We start from the raw sequence: 19673 nt of genomic DNA, 5'->3' as shown, positions 1-19673 counted from the left end.
TCAGGAAATATGCCCTACTCTTTTAAGCTTTGGAAAAGATTGATAAGCATTTGTATTAATTTTTCAAAAGTTTAATAGGCTTCACCAGTAAACCCACAAAATAATGGACTGTCTTGGGGACTTTTTGAAAATTTATTTGATCTCTTCAATTCTTATATATTCAAATTTTTCATATTTTTTTATATTTTAGAAATTAATGGGGATTAAACCCAGAGGTACTTCATCACGGAGCTACATCCACATGAAATTAAACAAGAAACATCAAAGAGATAACATATCATTCTTTATCTTCACCCTCCTGAGAGGCTGGAATTCCAAATGTGCACTCCATTATATGACTCATTTTTTTTTCGTATCTTCTAAAAGTCAGCCTTGCCCTTTATCTCAGACACAAAGCTCCTGGGAATACAAAAACTCTCTTGTTAGACAACCACAATGTTTTACAAAGGTCCACTATGCCTGAAGCTGTCCACGTAACAGTAACTTTAAACAATAGTCTTTCTTTAGAGCTACACTAAACTTCTGACATAGCACATTGCAAGTATAGTATCTATCTGAGGAATAGGCTGCATGGTGTTGCTAACTCTTTAACCTGCCTAATGACACAGGAAGAATAACATACTACAGATGCCAATGCCCTAATGAAATCTATTGATATAAACAAAGATGGCAGATTGGACAAGGATCAATTCTGCCATTCTGCCTCTGCACCTTGATTTATCTCCTTTTAATTTTTTCCCAGTTAACTAATTTATTGCATGCAATATTTCTCAGTCTTCCCTCATTGATTACCCTTTTTATTTCTGTAAACCTGGTGGTGATGTCTTAATTTTTATTTCTGATTTCAATTGATTTGCATCTCTCTTTTTGTTCCAGGGTATTTAGGTAAAATTTCATCAAGTTTTCTTCTATTTTGCTGACATTTTCTTAGAGGAAAGAGAACTCAGCCCTGACTGGTTCTAATCACAGGAATCGGAAATATTTTCTGGTTTGTGTTCTTCCATGGTATGGAAACTTAACTGGATTCTGGTTTTCTCATGAAAGAATCTTAGTCTATAAATTATGATGTCATTATATTTGTGGGGTGTGGACCTACACTTTTTCTTCTTCCTACTGACACCATTCACTAGTTCTGTTTTGTAACAGAAACCAAGACCTGGGCACTATGTGTCACTACTCTGGACCACCTTTACAAGAACTGGGTGCCATGTCTGTATATATACTCATTGTAATATTTACACACTTGCGTCTTTGTTTCTGGATTTATTCACATGTATCATCATCATGCTACACAAGTTCATGTTGATGTCTCTGACCATGATGCAGTGCAGCAAGTCTCAGTCTAGAATTAAGACTACACAGCCCTGTGTCCACTTACCACCATATACATATTTGTTTTATTCTAAGAGCTGTTTATGAATTCTTAATCAATGCTTCTGTAACAAGCTTGCTTATCTATTAGGACACAGTGTTGGTGTACATGACCTCAGATGTTATCTATGGTCTTATGGTTTTCAGCTCAAACAGCACTTGTCAGAGTTCCTCAGCTCACCTCCATTTTAAAGCTTTTCTTTTTATTTTCCCACATTAGAGTTCAGGTTTTTTTTTTTTTGTAAAATGAATTCCATTATTTTGAAAAGTGGCAAGCATCCATTTATGTGTTATTCCAGCATAGTGCAAAAAGTTTCTTCACCTTGAAAGTGGCCTCAGTATTTTGTTGTTGTTGCTGGTTGTTCTTATTGTCTTTTTTTTTTTTTAACAGAGTCTTGGCTGTGATGCCCAGCCTGGTCTCACTATTGTGGGCTTATGCTGTCCTGCCTCAGTCTCCTGAGAAGCTGGCTGCAGGCACAGGATGCCAGGCCACATTCACTTTTTATTAAAGGGCTACACTTTGGTCCAACTCTGAAAATCAGTAGCCCCAAGTCTATTCTATATTGTCTCCTTCTCAGGAGGGTCATATAAATGGCATAAAAGAAAGACCCTTGGCATCCTGGCTTATTTTACTCAGTAAACTGCATTTAAGTTTCATTTTTATTGTTGAGCTTATCAATAGGTTACTCTTTTCTGATGAATAAATATTTCTTGGAAATTACATTTGCTTCTCCACTAATTTGCAAAAGAATGTCTGTATTCTTTCCAATTTATGGTGTTAGTGAATAGAGCTGCTATCAATAGTTACATATATAGTAGTGGTCTACCTCAGGCTTGAATAGAGCCCTTGCGAATCTGCCACTAGGCCTTTTTTTAAATGGACATGTTTTCTTTTCCTCATCTCCCTTTCCTCCTCCTTATTTTTGGGGGCTAAGAAAAAAGTATTCTTTTCCCCTCCCAGACCCAAACAGCCTTGAGCACATACCCACCACAGGAACCAAGTCACTCAGCCTTCATGAATGGCTGTCTCCCAAATTACCAAGGGGATTGCAGTTCTCCTACAAGGAATATCTGGCAGGCAGTGTTTGAATAGCTTCTACAAAAACAAACAAACAAACTACAACAACAACAAATTTTTTCTACCAGGCACTGTGGCTCATGCCTATAATCCCAGAGTCTTGGAGGCTGAGGCATGAGTATCTTGAGTTCAAATCCAGACTCAGAAAAAGCAAGGTGCTGTGCAATTCAGTGAGACTTTTTCTCTAAATAAAAATACAAAATTGGTTTGGGATGGGGCTCAGTGGTGACAGCCCCTGAGTGCAATCACCAGTATAAAAAACAACAAAGCAAAATAAAACAAGACAAAATAAAATAACAAAAACAAAAACTTGTTCCCTGTAATGAGCAGAATTACAGCCTCTGGAACTGGTGTACACTGTGCATCTTTTTTTTTTTTTTTTTTTTTTTTTTTTTTTACAAAGGCAATAATATACCTGCTTTTCCTTTTTCTCAAAACCATGTCCTCTTAATTTAATTGTCATTAGGGACAAGATCCAAGTCATCAGCAACATACACCATTTCTGTGGGCATAAGTTTAGAAGTAATGTGGGTAAAATCTGTGAGTGTGATTGCTGGATCAGATGGTAACTTTATTAAGGATAAAAAATGCTTTTCCCCTAGAAGATGCATTAAAACTGTTAGAAAATTATACAAATCATATTCTGGCATCTTTATAATCATGAGATATAAAATTATTTATATTTCAGTGAGTTTTTATAGCTGTAATAAAGTTACCAAAAACTCCTTTTAAAGATATATATTTATGCATTTTGATGTGGGACATTATGGTAATTCAGTACATGTACATAAGTTGTAATAATCAAATCATAGTAATAAATGTCTTCACCTCTTCAGCTGTTAATTGTCTTTATATATTGTGAATTTTATTTTGAAACAGACTTAAGGTTGTTTTAACGAACCCTACTGTGCAGTAGAAGCACTCAAACTGATTCCTCTGTTCTCTTCTTGGAGTCTTTCACTGAAATCTTTCCATCTGTCCCTTCCCTGCTATCAAATAAGAAATCCTCAATGACACCTTTCCTCATGTCCTGGTAATTTAAAATCTATTTTTTGTCTTATTGTGTTTCTAAGCTCAGTTCTACCTTCTACATTAAAGGTTTATGAATTATGGTCTCATGCAATTTTTGATGTTCTTGTTCAGGATGAATAATATCCCATAATATGCTAAGGCCATGTTTTGCTTATACTTTCCTATGCTTTTGGACACTGAGTTACTTCCATCATGGGTTATTGATAATAATGCTATTGTGAGAACTGGTTTATATATGATATCTTAAATCCCTACATTCCATTCTTTTAACAGATCAGTAAAAGAACAATTGGTGGTTCCGGTAGTAATTCATGGCAGTAAATATTGACATATTTAGTTGGGAAAAATACAGCTCATTTAGAGCACTTACTAAAACATAATAAATACTTTCCATATGTTTATAGTGGCTAATGCACACCTTCCTCATAAGAATCTTTTGCTGACACCAGGCAGATATGTGGGACTCTTGTGTTATCTCAAAGAGGTAAAGCATTGACATTTCTGTGAAACATTTGTTATTCACATGTCTAACAGATTTAACAAAAAATGCCTATCTCCATATTCACATAATCCAGAGATCATCTATTGTATGACATGATTTATTATTTGGAAGCCAGTGTATTGGCACATTAGGAGAACTTATGTATCATCAGTACTTAAATTTTTGCTATCTTAACCAAAATGATTTTAAGAAGATAAAAATTCATTTTTCAGTGCAGATTAGCAGCAAAGGACTGGCTGTGGCATAGCCATTGGCCACCATCATCTGGACATTAAAGCAACCATGGTCATCTTTCCCATATAGATCCTGAGGAGGAGAAGTTGCTGTCCAAAGAGTACATGAGCACAAAGAAACTCATGAGTAACAGGATGGTCCAGGTGGCCCTCTGTATAGGGGATGCTTTTGGAGAAAGGCTGGTGCTTTAAAGGTGCTGGAAGTGCCTCTGGTGTCTACACAAGAGAGCCACCATGTACACACTTGAGAGGGCCATGGGTCCTATAAGAAAGACATCCTGGAATACACCTAATACAGAAAATAAATGCCTGAGGAAGTAACTCATGGGTAAAATTGTTCAGGATTGAGTAATAAACACATGGCCATGTGAGGTCACATTGGGAATGGCAGTAGAAGACAATGAGAAGTGAGCACTCAAGGACATGTAGAAGGCCCACAGAAAAACAAGGACACACAGGGTCTGCTGTGGGGATTTATGTTTGAACTTGGCCAAGCAGGAGCTTCTGGGGCTAAGGGTGATGGCCTGGAGGACATTCAGCAGGCAGGTGGCACAAATGGAGAAGCCCCTCAGAAACCTGTAAAAGTAGATAACTGATTGATACTTGATGTCATCCCCCAAATCCTGAGACACAAAGACACTTGTAGCTATGTACCCTAAAAGTATCATTATCCCTATGTGGATTAGGGTCAAGAGACTTATGATCAAGTCAGTGGGCTTTAGCCTGTGCTGGATGAGGAATGTGAAGATGTGGAAGAGAAGGAGGATAGAGTTGGCTAAGATCTCAAATAGTTTTTCAGAGAAAAATGCATTTCTTATGGTTAAAAAAAAATCATATAATTAGTTGGTCTTTTTCATCTTTTGGGCAATGAATCACAGAGTATATATCTTCAGAGGCAATGAAGAAAAAGTATTTATTTAAATAATATCACCAGGAGCCCTGGCAGCCACAGGGGCCCGCTGCACTCCAGGAAAGGCCAAGGAGTGGTGCACCATTAGGACTCCAGGCCCCCTCGGGCCAGGGGGATGGCCAGCCTCTCTTGTCTTTTCTGTCCAGGGGGGACTCACCCCAGGCAGGCTGCTGCAGCTGCAGCCAGGAGGCAACTCCTGGGATTCAAGATGACCAAGGAAGAACCTCTTCCAAAAAAGGTTCGGCTGAGTGAAACAGACTTCAAAGTTATGGCAAGAGATGAGTTAATTCTAAAATGGAAACAATATGAAGCTCACTTTCAAGCTTTGGAGGGCAAGTACACAGATCTTAACTCAAATGACGAAATTGGTTTAAGGGAGTCTGAAGAAAAACTAAAGCAACAGCAGCAGGAATCTGCACGCAGGGAAACATCCTTGTAATGCAACTAGCAACTAAGGAACAAGAGATGCAAGAGTGAACTACTCAAATTTAGTACCTTAAGCAAATCCAGCAGCGGAGTGTTGCCCAACTGAGATCAACAATGGTAGACCCAGCAATCAACTTGTTTTTTCCTAAAAATGAAAGGCGAACTGGAACAGACTAAAGACAAACTGGAACAAGCCCCAAGTGAACTGAGTGCCTGGAAGTTTACGCCTGACAGGTAAACAAATCATACTCCCCAGTCAAGATTTTCCTGACAGTCCCACTGCAAGAAAGCTGGTGGGACAACCAAGTACTCGTTTTTACACCAAGACTCAGACTTTTTGAGCCAAAAAAAAAAAAAAAAAATCCAACCAACCAAACAAACAAAGGAAAACATATTCTTATACCGTGCAGCTTGTAATGATTAATGTAAAACTTACCAGATGAACCTTGTGTTTCATCTTTTTTTTCTTCCCCTTCCCCTTGCTTCTGAGGCCTGATGTCATCGGACTATTCCGAAGAAGAGGCCACCTCCGAAAAATTCCCCTTCTAGAACATGTGGACACTTGAGAAATGTTTCTGTTTGAAGAAAATAGAGGGAGAAACAGAAGTCTTAAGTCTGTGGCACACTGTGTCTTCAGACAGTTTGGAGGACTGAAAACCTAGAGTTTTAAAAATCATGAATTGAACATGTAAAATTCCAGTAAAATGTGAAAACGGAATATACATCGCTCTTAGCTTTGAACATAATGAGTTAGAGACACTGTGTATCAGTTTTGCCAATAAGACTGTGGACTTCATGATTGTTGTTTAACTTCTGGGTCAAAACGCAAATGAGGTGATATTGCCTTTAAAGGTTTTTCTGCTGAGAACCGACTTATAATAGTCATGAGAAAATCAAATAATAGCTGTCAGTACAAGTAGACCATATATTTAACCACCTAGCTTAGGGCTCTCCCTTACATAATGGAGCCTTAAATCAATGTGGTTTTCATCAATGGTTTGTTCTTCGAATGGTTTTAAAAGCTGCAGACAACAGAGGACTGTGCAGACATGAAGGTGTGGTATTGAACTTCAGGTTTAAACTGTGTGAAGCATTATGAAAGTTAATGTCACAATTAAATTGTATAAGGACATTGGCTGTGATGAGACTCACTGCATTATTTTTTCCCATTAGTGAACTTTATGAATCTCCATCCCATTCAGCAAGCATATGTTAAAAGAACATTGTCACTGGTGTTAATGGGGGAATGTGTTACTTCGTTGTATTGGCACTTTTTATATTACACTCTTGATATTAAATTAAATGTGCCTTGGGAAAATAAATAAATAAATAAATAAATAAATAAATAAATAAATAAATAAATAATATCACCTTCATGAATCTCAGCCTATCCTATTACCATTATAAAATGTGTGGATTCACCTCAACACACCCTTTTCCCACTTCAGCACTCAAAATTTTCTGACATCTGTGTCATTTTTTTCTATTATTACCAAATCAGGTCTGAATTGCATAACAATTGTTGAGTTCCCACTGTACATCAGCTTTCCTATCCATTCAGAACTACTATATATTATTCAAAAATTTTCTCCATTATTATCTTATCTTGAAGTCTTCTGGAGTAGTGTCTTATTGGTTTTTCATCTGTCTCTCCTCAATGAAGTCCCAAGTGCATACTGAAAATGCTCAGTTTTGGTGAATTCAAATGGGAGGATTGCATAATAGTAGAGAATACCATCTCTCTCAAGAAATTAATCTCAATAGAGTAGTTTTAAACTATAATATATTATTTTGGTGCAATCTTTATACTGGTTTATTACCAGACCTAACATCTTTAATACATCAACTGAGCCAACATTGAGAATTACCCACTGAATGACAAATTGTTTGAATTTGTATACATTATCTTCCTTTGATTTCAAATGTTACCTTGAGTCATCCTTGATGGTGAATTGTGATCATCTCATCTATGAAATATGGGCAGTCCTATTACGTGAATTCTAGAGGTATTGTGTGAGCAAGAAGATGAAGTACCAAATATAGAAGTGTTTCTGACATATAATGACTTCTAGAAATATTGGCCAATGCGTTTTAATTAATGCAGTTCCTTATTTATATGACTTGGGATATGTAATTCATTATTAATTTTAATAATGTCTATCTCTGTGGCTACCTAAAGATTTTTCCATAATGTTAGAACATTTTAAAAATGTGTGTAGAAAGATCTTGATGGCATTTTAGGACTGTATTTGAATCCCAGGATAGCTATGCATCTGACATACCTGTTACTCTCACCACCAGAATAACTATAATAAGTGAGCCAATTCCAGCTACCAAATATTAGGAGGAACATATTCTAATGTTTTCTATTGATTAAACTGTAATTAGTATGATAACTAAAGTCACATTTAAAAATAGATTCCAAGTTATTTTGTTATAAGGTTCTCATTTAAAAAATCATTTGAACCAAGCCTGAATTTTGGACCTTCAAAAAGTCTGGATTATCATCTCCACGAAGTAAACAATTTTTCAGTTCAGATCCCTAAGCATAAACTTGATAGAGAAAATTTGTTGTTGATCTATCAGTGGAAGTTTTTCTATACAAGGCATGTTTGTGCTTTAATTTAAGTGTCTGAAATAGTAGTAGGTGTGTATTTTAAATCATTTCCAGCCATATATTGAAAAATAACAGTTATCACAAAATCATGCATGTGTGGCCAAATGGCTTTGTAGTACATCTAGATCTATATATGACCCAAGATAAAAGAGAAAGCAGAAATAAAAAATATTTATGAACATGAGCTATCATTTAAAAATCTGTAGAAACTAGGTTAAAACATCAAAGTGCTGATTCTTTATTTTAATATTTAATTGGACTCTGCTATTTGTACTTAGATATGAGACCTAGCATTATAATCCAAGATGTGTGTAGAGTGTATTGTGATAAAATCAGGGCAATTTCCATCTTCTCAATTTGTTATCATTTTTATGTTGGAAACCTGCAAACTCTTCTCTGGTTATTTTGAATTTTATAAGTCATCATTATAGCCTCATCACTCTATTTGCTATAAAACTTTGCTCTGTTAAAAGTTTTTTTTGCAGTCCCTACCCACCATCTATCTAAATCTTTTTCTTATTATTCATATAAAAAGTCTTTGTGTTCTTGGCTTCTGCGTGATAAACTTTTTCAGGTTCAAGGCATGAGTGCCAACATGCACTATTTGTGGAAAATTGAAACCCTATAACACCACTACAAAAAGACAATGTTTCTACCAAGTAATGATCAGGTAAAATAAAATTTTTTCCATTCACTCATTCAAGGTTTTGGAGTTGTCTCCCATGATAAGTCCAGAAAAAAGAAAGTTGTGAATCTAATATCTATATGTGTCCCAGCTTTTATGGGGAATATTGGATCACTAGAATAGAGCTGTCTTATTTTGTGACATCTATGTACATATAAATGGCATTTGCCCATTTTTACAAATTTGTTTTAAATAAGTCAAGTATCTATGGGCACTTTATAGTATAAGTTTAAATGGATCCATAATAATATATAATGTATAACTTCTAAAAATTGTTCTAGGCCAGGCACAGGAGTCTGAGACAGTAGTATCACCAGTTAAACCCAATCTCAGTAATGTAGCATAGTTCTAAGCAAATTTGTTAGAACCTGCCTCAAAATAAAAAATTAAAAAAAAATATTTGGGTACGTTTCTCAGTTTTTAACTCTAGCCCTGGATTTAAACCCTTATACCAAAACAAAACAAAAAAAATGTTTTTAAATTGTCTTTTTCCATAAACAACAAAAAATGTATTATGAAACAAAACCAAAAAAAAAATGCATTCAATCACATCATTCCTGTAACATAGAGGACCTGCTTTAATTCATTTCAGACATTTGATCCTTATAAAAACCAAGTAATATAACACTAATTGAATGAAATATTTTAATCACCTGTGTCTCAATACCTTTAGATGACATTAAGTTCAGTGTGATCAAATATCTGCAGTTATGCAAAGAAGAGTAATGAAAATCAGGAGTGTCCCATGCCATGTGTTTGCAATCATATTTAGAAATTCATGGGTTTGTTTGTTCATTTCCTTAAAATCAGTGGAAAATTGTTTTTTAAAAGTGAATTTCTGTATTAGAAACAGAAAAATCTTTGACTGTTTCCTGATGTATGCATTTAATATACAATTTTTAAAAACATTTTTGGTTTTTCGTTTAGTTGGACACATACCTTTATTTTATTTTTATGAGGTTGTGAGGATGAAATCCAGCACCCCGTATGTGCTAAGCAAGTGCTCTACCACTGAGCCTCTATCCCAGGCCCAACAATTTGATATATTGTTAAACATAACAATTCTTTCTCCATGTAGTGCCTAGAAAAAACCAAGAAAGTACTTTTCCAATCATCCTATTATCTCCAGTTTTGAACCACAAAAAATCATATCAGTAAATGCTGCACATCCAGTATATATGGTTAAAATTATGTAAATATATGTTACTAGAATTGTAAAGCAAGTTCTATAGTATGTCCATGCTAATGTACAATGGTTGTTAGAAAGCATCAGAGTATCCCGGGGAATGGGAACAATTCATAAATGTGACCTAAGAGAAATCCCATGGCATGTCCCTTCCCAGCTGTGATCCATCACCCTCCAGCCTGGAACATCACATCCTAGGAGAACAGGGGACAGAGCCTGAGCTCTCTGCCATTAGTCAGGCAATCTGAGAAACAGTACTCAAATGAGGGTCTTAGAGGTGATGCCAAATTGGCCCTCTTGAGCTGCTCCCAAACTTGATATTCTGTGTTTAAGGATGTGTAAACCACAGTGAATCAAACATGAATTTCTGAAATAGGTCACATCTGAAGAATCCACATCTGGTAAGAGGAAGGAAAGGCTAAGTGAGTAAATGAGAAAAAAAAGATCACACATGAAAAAAAAAAAAAAAGAAATATCCAAAAATTTTAGAACTTTCATTTGTTAGAGCTCATAGTGAAGACTGAGGACCCCTCAGGGTTAAAACTCTCTTTAATATTTGGATCAGGTAAGCAGTCATGTTAGACAGTATGCCAATCTGCAATCACCAAATCCTGGGTAGCTGTATGATGCATGCAGCATCATGCATGTTCCCTCATACTAGTGAGAACTGCTCAGGAAGTAGTGGCCATGAGCTGGAGGTCAGGACAGAAGGAGAGAGAATTACAGGAGGAGGACACCCTGCTGAAGACTGCACTGCAAGTTTGGGGTCTTAGGACCTTCATGGTGGGCAGATTTCAGGGTGAAGGTGTGAAGGGAGCACACATCTGTTCTGTCCTCTGCAGTGTGAGCATCATCTTGCTTCACTCTTTGAAATGAGATGGCAGATAAATAATATTTACACACCACTTATTTATATGTGTGCAGACTCATATGCTTTGGACTGTCATCACAAACCTCAGCTTCACCACTGATGCCAAATCCTCCCATTCTCCCCTTCTATTCACTAAGGTAAAAATTGCAAAAGTATCTAGGAGGTGTTACCGGTCCTGCTTCCTGCAAGTGGGTTTGGAGCTGAGGTCCACGTAGGCAACACTATTACCTTGTGGCACTACTTGTGCTGGAAATCTATGATGAGCACAAGGAGAGATGCCCGGCTCCTCAGAGAAGGCAAAACCATCATCGCCCAGCAGAAGTCAATCCTGTGGGCACATCTGCTGTGAGATACACAAATTCCAGCAATATAATGAGCAGAATCCTGAACAAGCCTTCAGCAACGAGTGGCAGCTATTTGTGAGAAATAGAGGTGAGAATTATCAGTTGCTTTTTGTAAATTGTCAGGGTTGTAGAGTACAGCTCAGGATTCAAACTTACAGCAATGATATTTACATTACCACTATTTTAAATTTCTCTTGAGAAAAGCCACTAGGACAGAAAGTGTTCTTTTAATGTCAAGAAACAGGAAGCCCTAGAGGTGCTTCTTCAAGGACCCCAAAATATCAATACTAGAAAACCCAAGCAGTCTTGAAGGAGAGTCCTTCTCCCTGAATGATGTAGGGATGAAAGATTCAAGTCCTGCTTTCCTGATCAACAGGAACTGTTTTTCTGTCTCATTTAATTCTTTGTGTCTTAGTGACAAGAGAAAAGAAAGGTTCACATTTATTTATTCATGCTAAAGACACAAAAAACTATGTTTGGGGAAAAAAATCTAAATATTAGGTACTGTTACCAGGGCAGAATGGGATTCAACTGAGCTAAGATGTTCCTCTAAACAAAATCAGATTTAGACATTTCCAATATGATAGCAATTGAAAAGAAAGGTATTTTTTAGTAACTAAAAAAAGGACTAATGAACACAAATATTCTTTCACCAAATATTGTGAATTATGTTCTTGAGTGTTTTGGAGCCATGGATGGAAAACTACCAGCATGTTCATTTGAGTTTCTTAAAATGCTAAATTTACTTCCAAACCTTATCATCATGGTTCTATTTCATGGTTGTTTTTTTTTTTTTGCTGTGAAATTAAATTGGATTCAAAGACTACATGAGAAATTACACATAAAGAGTTTATAGAAATATTAGATTCCCCTTTATGAAATGAGGTTTGGAACATAGAACCCCATTTTCTTCTAAAGATTTTTAAATGTATAATTATTTTTATTATAGAAGGTGCTTATATCAATAGTAGTTCTATTTGAATTATGAGGATGACAGTAGAAAAATTATAAATAATAAAATGTTAATTTAAAACTTATGTTTTCCCTGATACTATGTATACAAATAAATATTATTTAAATCTCTAGATGACATACTGCATGCAAGTCATGTCACTAGATCTCATTAAATTAAAATAAATTAAAAACCTAAAATCACTTGATATTTCTTATGAAGAAAATTACAAACTTTAGGAAAATCTAATTTAAAGAACCAAACATTGTTAGAAGAAAATATTCTCATTGCACCATACTGAGCACAGTCCTCTGGGCTCAATACAACTGTTATAGCTGATGTCTCCATGGCAGCTACTAGAAATCTCACTACTAGGCTCCAGAACTCTCCTTCCACAGCCTTTTTTGGACCCACCTGCACTCTGATTGTGCACCTGAAGACACAGAGGCACTCATCCAGAATGCTGAGGAAAGGAGAACTCTTTGCAGCTGAGAAGAGCTTAAACTGTTTGAACTCCTTGAGTTTTAAGGAACAGACATCTTTAAGCTCTGTCTCTGCAGGAGTGTAGTTTTAATGTCTGTAGAACAGTGACAAGATCCCATTGGAGAACACAGAAGTGTGGCTTCCCCAGCGGAACATGACCCTGTCTCTAAATTTTACTTTATTCCCTGTTGGAATAAAGGGAGAGCAATCTAGGAAGATCTGAGGTCTAAACTTTTCTCTAAGTTCCCTGGACACGCACATCTGGAGAAGGATCTTGATTGGAATCATGTCCCCATATTTTTGACAACTCCAGTTAATGCCACAGTCCAGCTGCAGCAAATCCATCAAAGGTAAATGGAAGACAGCGTAAGGGGAAAATGTGTGTTTTTTTTTAAATATATATGTTTATTTTCATTGTAAATGGACCTTTATTTTATTTATATGTGGTACTGAGACTCGAACCCAGGGCCTCACACATGCTAGGAAAGTGCTCTACCACTGAGCCACAACCCCAACCCCAAGGGGAAAATGATTTGAAGTTAATGTTTGAGTCTCCAGATCCAGTTGCACCTGAATTTAGATCTATTCCAGGGCTTCCAAACATGAGTTATCCAGTTCCCATTTTTTCTTAAGCTAATGTGAATGGGTTATCTGACTCTTAGGACCACATGTCCTGAATAGACTGATACAATACTCTTAGTATGTAAGGCTCCACCTTCAAATTAATGAGAAGAAACACAAATTAATATAGTACAATGGACAAAATCTGTGATTAGAAACCCAATGAAGAAATACAAATGCAGGATGGTTCTGGAGCTCTGATCCAAGGGCTCCAAGCTCTCTGCAGTGTAGGCCTAGTGATGTTTTTATCTATGCCTCCTGAGGTAGGTCTCCCTACTGCTAAGATAGTTAGGGTCTAGAAAATATCTGGGTGCACGGGTGGCTTTTTTTATGATAGCTTCTACTTTATTATATGGACATCTTCTCTGGTTCTCTGAAATAACCTTCCTTAAATATACAGTTGGGGAAAAGGAGAAGTCACTAATAGTGTATTGTTCTGAAATATCAAGGACCTGGCAAAGGGCTCCCCTGTTGCTTGGCTTCTGCGCACACTGCCCAGGTGTGGTCCTGAGTGTTCTACAGGAGGGGACAGGTCATTGGCTGGCTCTTGTGTCTTTTCGGCCCTCCCATGTGGCCCGGCACAGAACCTGTAATGAAGCTACTGGCTTCTTCAGGCATTTTTTTCCTTCCTTAATGCATGACTTCTTTGGAACAGAATCAATTATAGTTCTACATTATTCCATCTTTACAAATTGGCTGTGGGATGGTGCTTCCTCGGTGTTGAAGACAGTCCCTGATGATGTATAGCCAAGGAAGTGTGGCAGCCCTGTGCCTGCAGCACAGATGGGGACTGTGACAAGTCAGTGTGAGTGTGCAAGAACCCACCTGTGCTCAGCACTGTGGAGGACTCAAGATGAAGAAGGAAGATTATCATCGTTCCCCAAAGTTTTCGGTTTAGTTTGGGAGGCACGGTGAGGAGGGAAGCAATGACAGCCAGGGCTGCACCACCGAGGGGCTGGGGTTGAAGAGTGGACAGCACAGATTTTATTTTAGAAGTGATCAGAGCACAGCATATTTGGATACTTGTTCCTTTGAGATAGGAAGGGAGAAATTTAAGGTCAATGGAGATATACAGTCAGCCCTCCATATCCTGGGATTCCATGTCTCTGAGTTCAATCAACTGCAGATCAAAAATATTCAGAAAAATATTGTGTCTACTGAACAGGTCTGAACTTTTCATTGTCATTGTTGCCTACACAGTACAGTATGACATTATTCACATAGCATTCACTTTGTATTGAATAGTATAATTAATCAAAAAGTATTCAGATGTGCCTGGAGCCTGGCATGGTGGTCACACCAGTGATCCCATCAACTGGGGAAGCTGAGTCAGGAGGGTCATTTACAAGCCAGCTGAGTCATTTCCAAGCCAGCCTGGGCAACTTAGGGACACCCTGTCTCTAAAAATAAGCAAAATAACTGGGGGATGACAAACAACTTGTGTACATTGATACAGCAGGAGTGGGAGCGGTTTATTGTAGGACAGGAGGGGTATATATACATTACACATAGCTTATCTTAATTAACATAAACTAGATACAGCAGTTAACCAATAAGGAATCTCCACACTCAATGGCTCACTGGTGTTACTTCTCAGAACACTAACTCTGGCAAAATGCCAGGCGCCATCTTGACTTGTTTACAGACCCTAACAAGTTACTCTCATTCTGATTCTAATTAGTCCAAACCCATTCCATAATTTACAATGCCTCCACTTTGGGCAGGGTATTCCTGGAACTTCCTATGGTTTCCCAGTTGCTCTGGGGGTTCTCTTCCCACAAGGTGTGACAGGTGTCTCCTCCCTAGTTTGTTCTTACATGGAGCACCTGATTTTGGGGTAGTGTTGGTTCTGTACATCATCACTTCCAAATTGGCAGTATTGAGTTTTGAGCTCTAAGTAAAACATTAAAATCCATCTGAAATGAAATAGAAAATGAAAAATTAGTGGCAGAGATAAAGATCAGAGGTTGAGGAGATCACAGGCAGATTGAACATAGAACTGAGGCAGAGCCCAAGCTGGGAGTTTTCTCTAAGGAACCTACCTGATCAGCTTCATTAATGAAGGAAGAGGAGAGGACTACACTTTATCTGAGAGAAACCATGTGAAATTAGGCTCTGTTTCCAGTGTATTTTGTATGAAGTCATATAAAGCATTGAAGACAAATTGGAGCCCTGTGACTTGGAGTCAAAAGAGAGTACAATCATTTCAAGTAGATCCACTGATGCATCAGGTATTGGAATCAGAAGAAACTTTTTTATCATAACCATTAAAAATATGTGAAGAGTTAACGCAGGTATGATAACAAATGGAAAATTAAGTTATTTCTAAAGAGAATTGGAAAGCTGAACTAAGTGGAAATCTGTAAAATGAACACTGTAACCTGTACAGGCTCAAATTCCACATGGTTGACCCTGGGCTCATTTGGAAACTGCAGAAGAAATTTACAACAAATGCCAAAGCTTGAGACTTCCAAAACCAGGTGAGAGGAAGATATAAAATAGGAGAAGATCCTAAATAGTTGAGCAAGCATTTTAGCATCTGTGCAATTAGACAAGACATATCTGGGAAGAAGGAGGCTCAGGGCTTCATGTACTGTGCAGAGTTTATCCCCACATGCAGCCCCCAATCTTTTCTAGGCTCTACCTTACTCCATGATATAACATGGCCCATTGATCACCAAGGTGCCTCCTGGAATCCTGTCTCTCTAACCTCTGGGAAGCTTCTGGAGTAAGCCAGGGGAAAGAGTTGGCCAGTGTACTCCAAAATTTTTTTTTTTGTGTGTGTGGAGACATGATGAGCTCTTTGGAGAGGTATTAAGGTGTAGACACACACCCTGTACTGTTGTGGACTTGCTGTATGCCTTTGGACAAGGGAGTTCAATCTTTTTGTCTACATTTCCTTGATTTTTAATAGAAAAGTGACTCTAATTGTCAGAATTAGGCACAAAAACACTGATATGTGGGCTGTGGTGCTGACCAATTTAATAAGAAACTCTGGACAGTAGGTCTCAAACATGGGATTTATAAAAGCTTTCAAGGATATTCTCATATGTAGTGAATAGTAAATAATAAATGTTAGTGGACCAAGGTCTGGAGTGGATCAGGATGTATTTGAATTATGGCTTTTAATATATTTATAGAGCCTTGAATAGACTGTAAGCTCTCAGAGCCTCTGTTTACTCATCTGTATTATATGACAGATGCCACTTCCTTCCCAAGGTTATGAGGAAAACTAAATGAAGTCATAGATAGCAGGCACTTGGTTCACATGGTTGCTCACTAAGCCAGGAGAGAACTGGCCTTTCTCTTTTTGCTTTACTGATGGACACCCAGCAGTAGATACATGCCTGCCCCAGAGTTGGCACTTCAAAGAGATATAAGTAAGTATTATCAAAATGACTATACTACCAAAAGAAGTAAAAGATATGTAAGTAAGTAAGTGTAGCTGAAATTTTCATAAATATTTTCATCACATAAATATGATGATTTAACATTCGTTACTGTGAAGAGAGTTACTTCCTTTTTATGGCTCTAAAACTACATTTCCAATTAAAAAAAAAAACTAGAAGTAGAGGCAGCACTTCCAAACTCATTCCATGAGGCCAATATCATCCTGATCCCAAAACCAGAAAAAGACACATCAAAGAAAGAACTTCAGACCAATAACTCTAATGAACATAGTTGCAAAAATTCTCAATAAAATTCTGGCAAATTGAATACAAAAATACATCAAAAAGATCGTGCACCATGATCAAGGGGGATTCATCCCAGGGATGCAAGGGTGGTTCAACATAGGATATTCAATAAATGCAAATCATTACATGAATAGACTCAAAGATAGGAATCATATGATTATCTCAATAGATGCATTAAAAGCATTTGACAAAAGACAGCACTCCTTTATGTTCAAAAGACTAGAAAACTTAGGGATGATAGGAACATGTCTCAACATTTTAAAAGCTATCTATGTTAAACCCTGGGCCAACATAATTCTAAATGAAGAAAACTTGAAGGCATTCTCTCTTAAAATTGGAACGCCCTCTTTCACTACTTCTATTCAACATAGTTCTTGAAACACTACCCAAAGCAATTAGATGAAAGAAATTAATAAGGTATGCATAGGAAAAGAAGAACTCAAATTAGCACTAATTGTTTATGATATGATTCTATTGTCTAGAAGACCCAAAATGTTTTACCCAAAAAACTTCTAAAACTAGTAAATAAATTCAGCAGAATAGCAGGATATAAAATCAACCCCCATAAATCCGAGGCATTTCTGTATATCACTGACAAATCCTCTGAAAGGGAAGCAAGGAAAACTAATGCATTTACAATAGGTTTAAAAAATACTTTCAAATAAACTTAACAAAAGAGTTGAAAGACCTATACAATGAAAACAACAGAACCCTAAAGAAAGAAATCAAAGATGACCTTAGAAGATGAAAAGATCTACCTTGCCCTTGGATAGGCAAAATTAATATTATCAAAATGACTATACTACCAAACACATTATATAGATTGAATGCAATTTCAATCAAAATCCTGATGATGTTACTCAGAAATAGAAAAAGTAGTCATGAAAATCATCTGGAAAAATAAGGCACACAGAATAGCTAAAGCAATCCTCAGTAAGAAGAGTGAAGCAGGAGGCATCACTAGACCAGACCTTAAACTATACTACAGAGCAACAGTAACAAAAACAGCATGTTATTGACACCAAAATAGACCAGTAGTCCAATGGTACAGAATAGAGGACACAGAGACAAATCCACAAAATTCCAATTATCTTAATTAGACAAAGGTCCCAAAAACATACACTGAAGAAAAGACAGCCTCTTCAACAAATGGTGCTAGGGAAACTAGAAATCCATATGCAACAAAATGAAATTAAACTCTATCTCTCCCCATCCACAAAACTCAACCAATTTTCATTTATTTATTTATTTCTTTATTTATTTTTTAATATTTATTTTTTTGTTGAACACAATACCTTTTATTTTATTTGTTTATTTTCATGTGGTGCTGAGGATCGATCCCAGGACCTCACACATGCTTAGGCAAGTGCTCTACCACAGAGCCACAACTCCAGCCCTCATTTTTATTTTTTATTTTGAGACAGGGTTTCACTAAGTTGCTTAGGGGCTTGCTAAGTTGCTAAGGTTGACCTAGAATTTGTAATTCTTCTGTCTTGAGAATGTTATGTCTGACATGTTATATGCATGTGACACCATGCCAGACTGGTTGTGCAATTTTGGGGGTTCAAAACTAAAGCCTCTGTGTCTTAGGTGGTGTTCATTGACACATAGGTACACAAAGGCTAGAAAGTGCATATGATCTTGGGAAGAAGTAAAAAGGGCACCACACACAAAGTTAAGAGAACATCAGAGAAGTCAGGAAGCTGGGTACAGGGCTCACAGGGGCAATTGGGTCCATTGGAAAGTTGTTTGAGTCTCTGTTAGGAACATGGGTGAAAGGACATGGTGCATAAAGAGGGTACCCAAGACCTAGCCTAAGGCATCCTCCCTGAACAAGTGGGAAAGTGTTTCTGGGTGGCAGGTGGGTGAGGCCAGCCACAGGCAGAACTGCTGCACATAGTTGTGGTAGGGGATGAAAGAATCTGCCTCTTAATCAGATGTGGCACTGTGTCTTACACACCTTAGGGTCTTGGTAGTCACTGAAGTGGGGAAATGCACCACCCCACCCTTGAGGCCCTACACTAAGCTGCTTCTAAGCCACCTTCCCTGAGGGAGACCTCACCTTCTTCTGTCACTGTGTAACCCAAAGGACTGTGCTGCCCAGAGGCCCCAGTGGTAGATCTGTCCTAATGGAGAGCTAGCAGGTGGGATGTTCGTAACAAGTGATAGTGGTCTGAGTCACATGGCAGTACTGATGGAACAGACAAGTATCTTCTTGTGGCCAGAAGGGGGGGAGGCCAAATTGGGGATGACAACATCTTGGGTGAAGACACTGAGGCTGCTGATTCTGGGAAGGGCCCACCGGGTCCTCTGCAGTTAATAACCACAGGCTGAGCACTGGACCTGCCCCAGCCATGGCTGTCTATCAACAGCCCTTGCCAGATCCACACTGAAGGAGCTTCCCAGTATTCTAGATCTTTCCTTTGCTCATGTTGCATCCCTGCCTGAAACACCTTCTCCACCAAACCATCACTTTCAACACACACTGGAAATTGGGAAGACTCACCCTGTTTCCCAGTTGGCAGAGGCCCAGAGAAGTCAATCAAGTGAGGAGTCTAAGGTCACACAGCCTTTTGGGAGTCATTCAGGATCTTTTTGGGGCTCTCATGGGTGTGTGGTCACGCCCTTCGGGGAACCAACTGCCAGCAACCAAGAGTGAGGTTTGTC

The 19673-nt window shown here is 37.7% G+C and overlaps 2 pseudogenes; one reads left to right on the top strand and one right to left on the bottom strand.

Moving 5' to 3' along the window:
• Window positions 1-4148: 4148 nt before the first annotated feature.
• Window positions 4149-5211, bottom strand: LOC144368663 (vomeronasal type-1 receptor 90-like; annotated as a pseudogene).
• Window positions 5212-5320: 109 nt separating this feature from the next.
• LOC144368317 (pre-mRNA-splicing regulator WTAP-like) lies at window positions 5321-6102 on the top strand (annotated as a pseudogene).
• Window positions 6103-19673: the final 13571 nt, after the last annotated feature.

The sequence above is a fragment of the Ictidomys tridecemlineatus genome, chromosome 11 (genome assembly GCF_052094955.1).
Source record: "Ictidomys tridecemlineatus isolate mIctTri1 chromosome 11, mIctTri1.hap1, whole genome shotgun sequence".
Lineage (NCBI taxonomy): Eukaryota > Metazoa > Chordata > Mammalia > Rodentia > Sciuridae > Ictidomys > Ictidomys tridecemlineatus.
The sequence above is the reverse complement of the archived record's forward strand: the minus strand, read 5'-3'. Positions and strand labels throughout refer to the sequence as shown.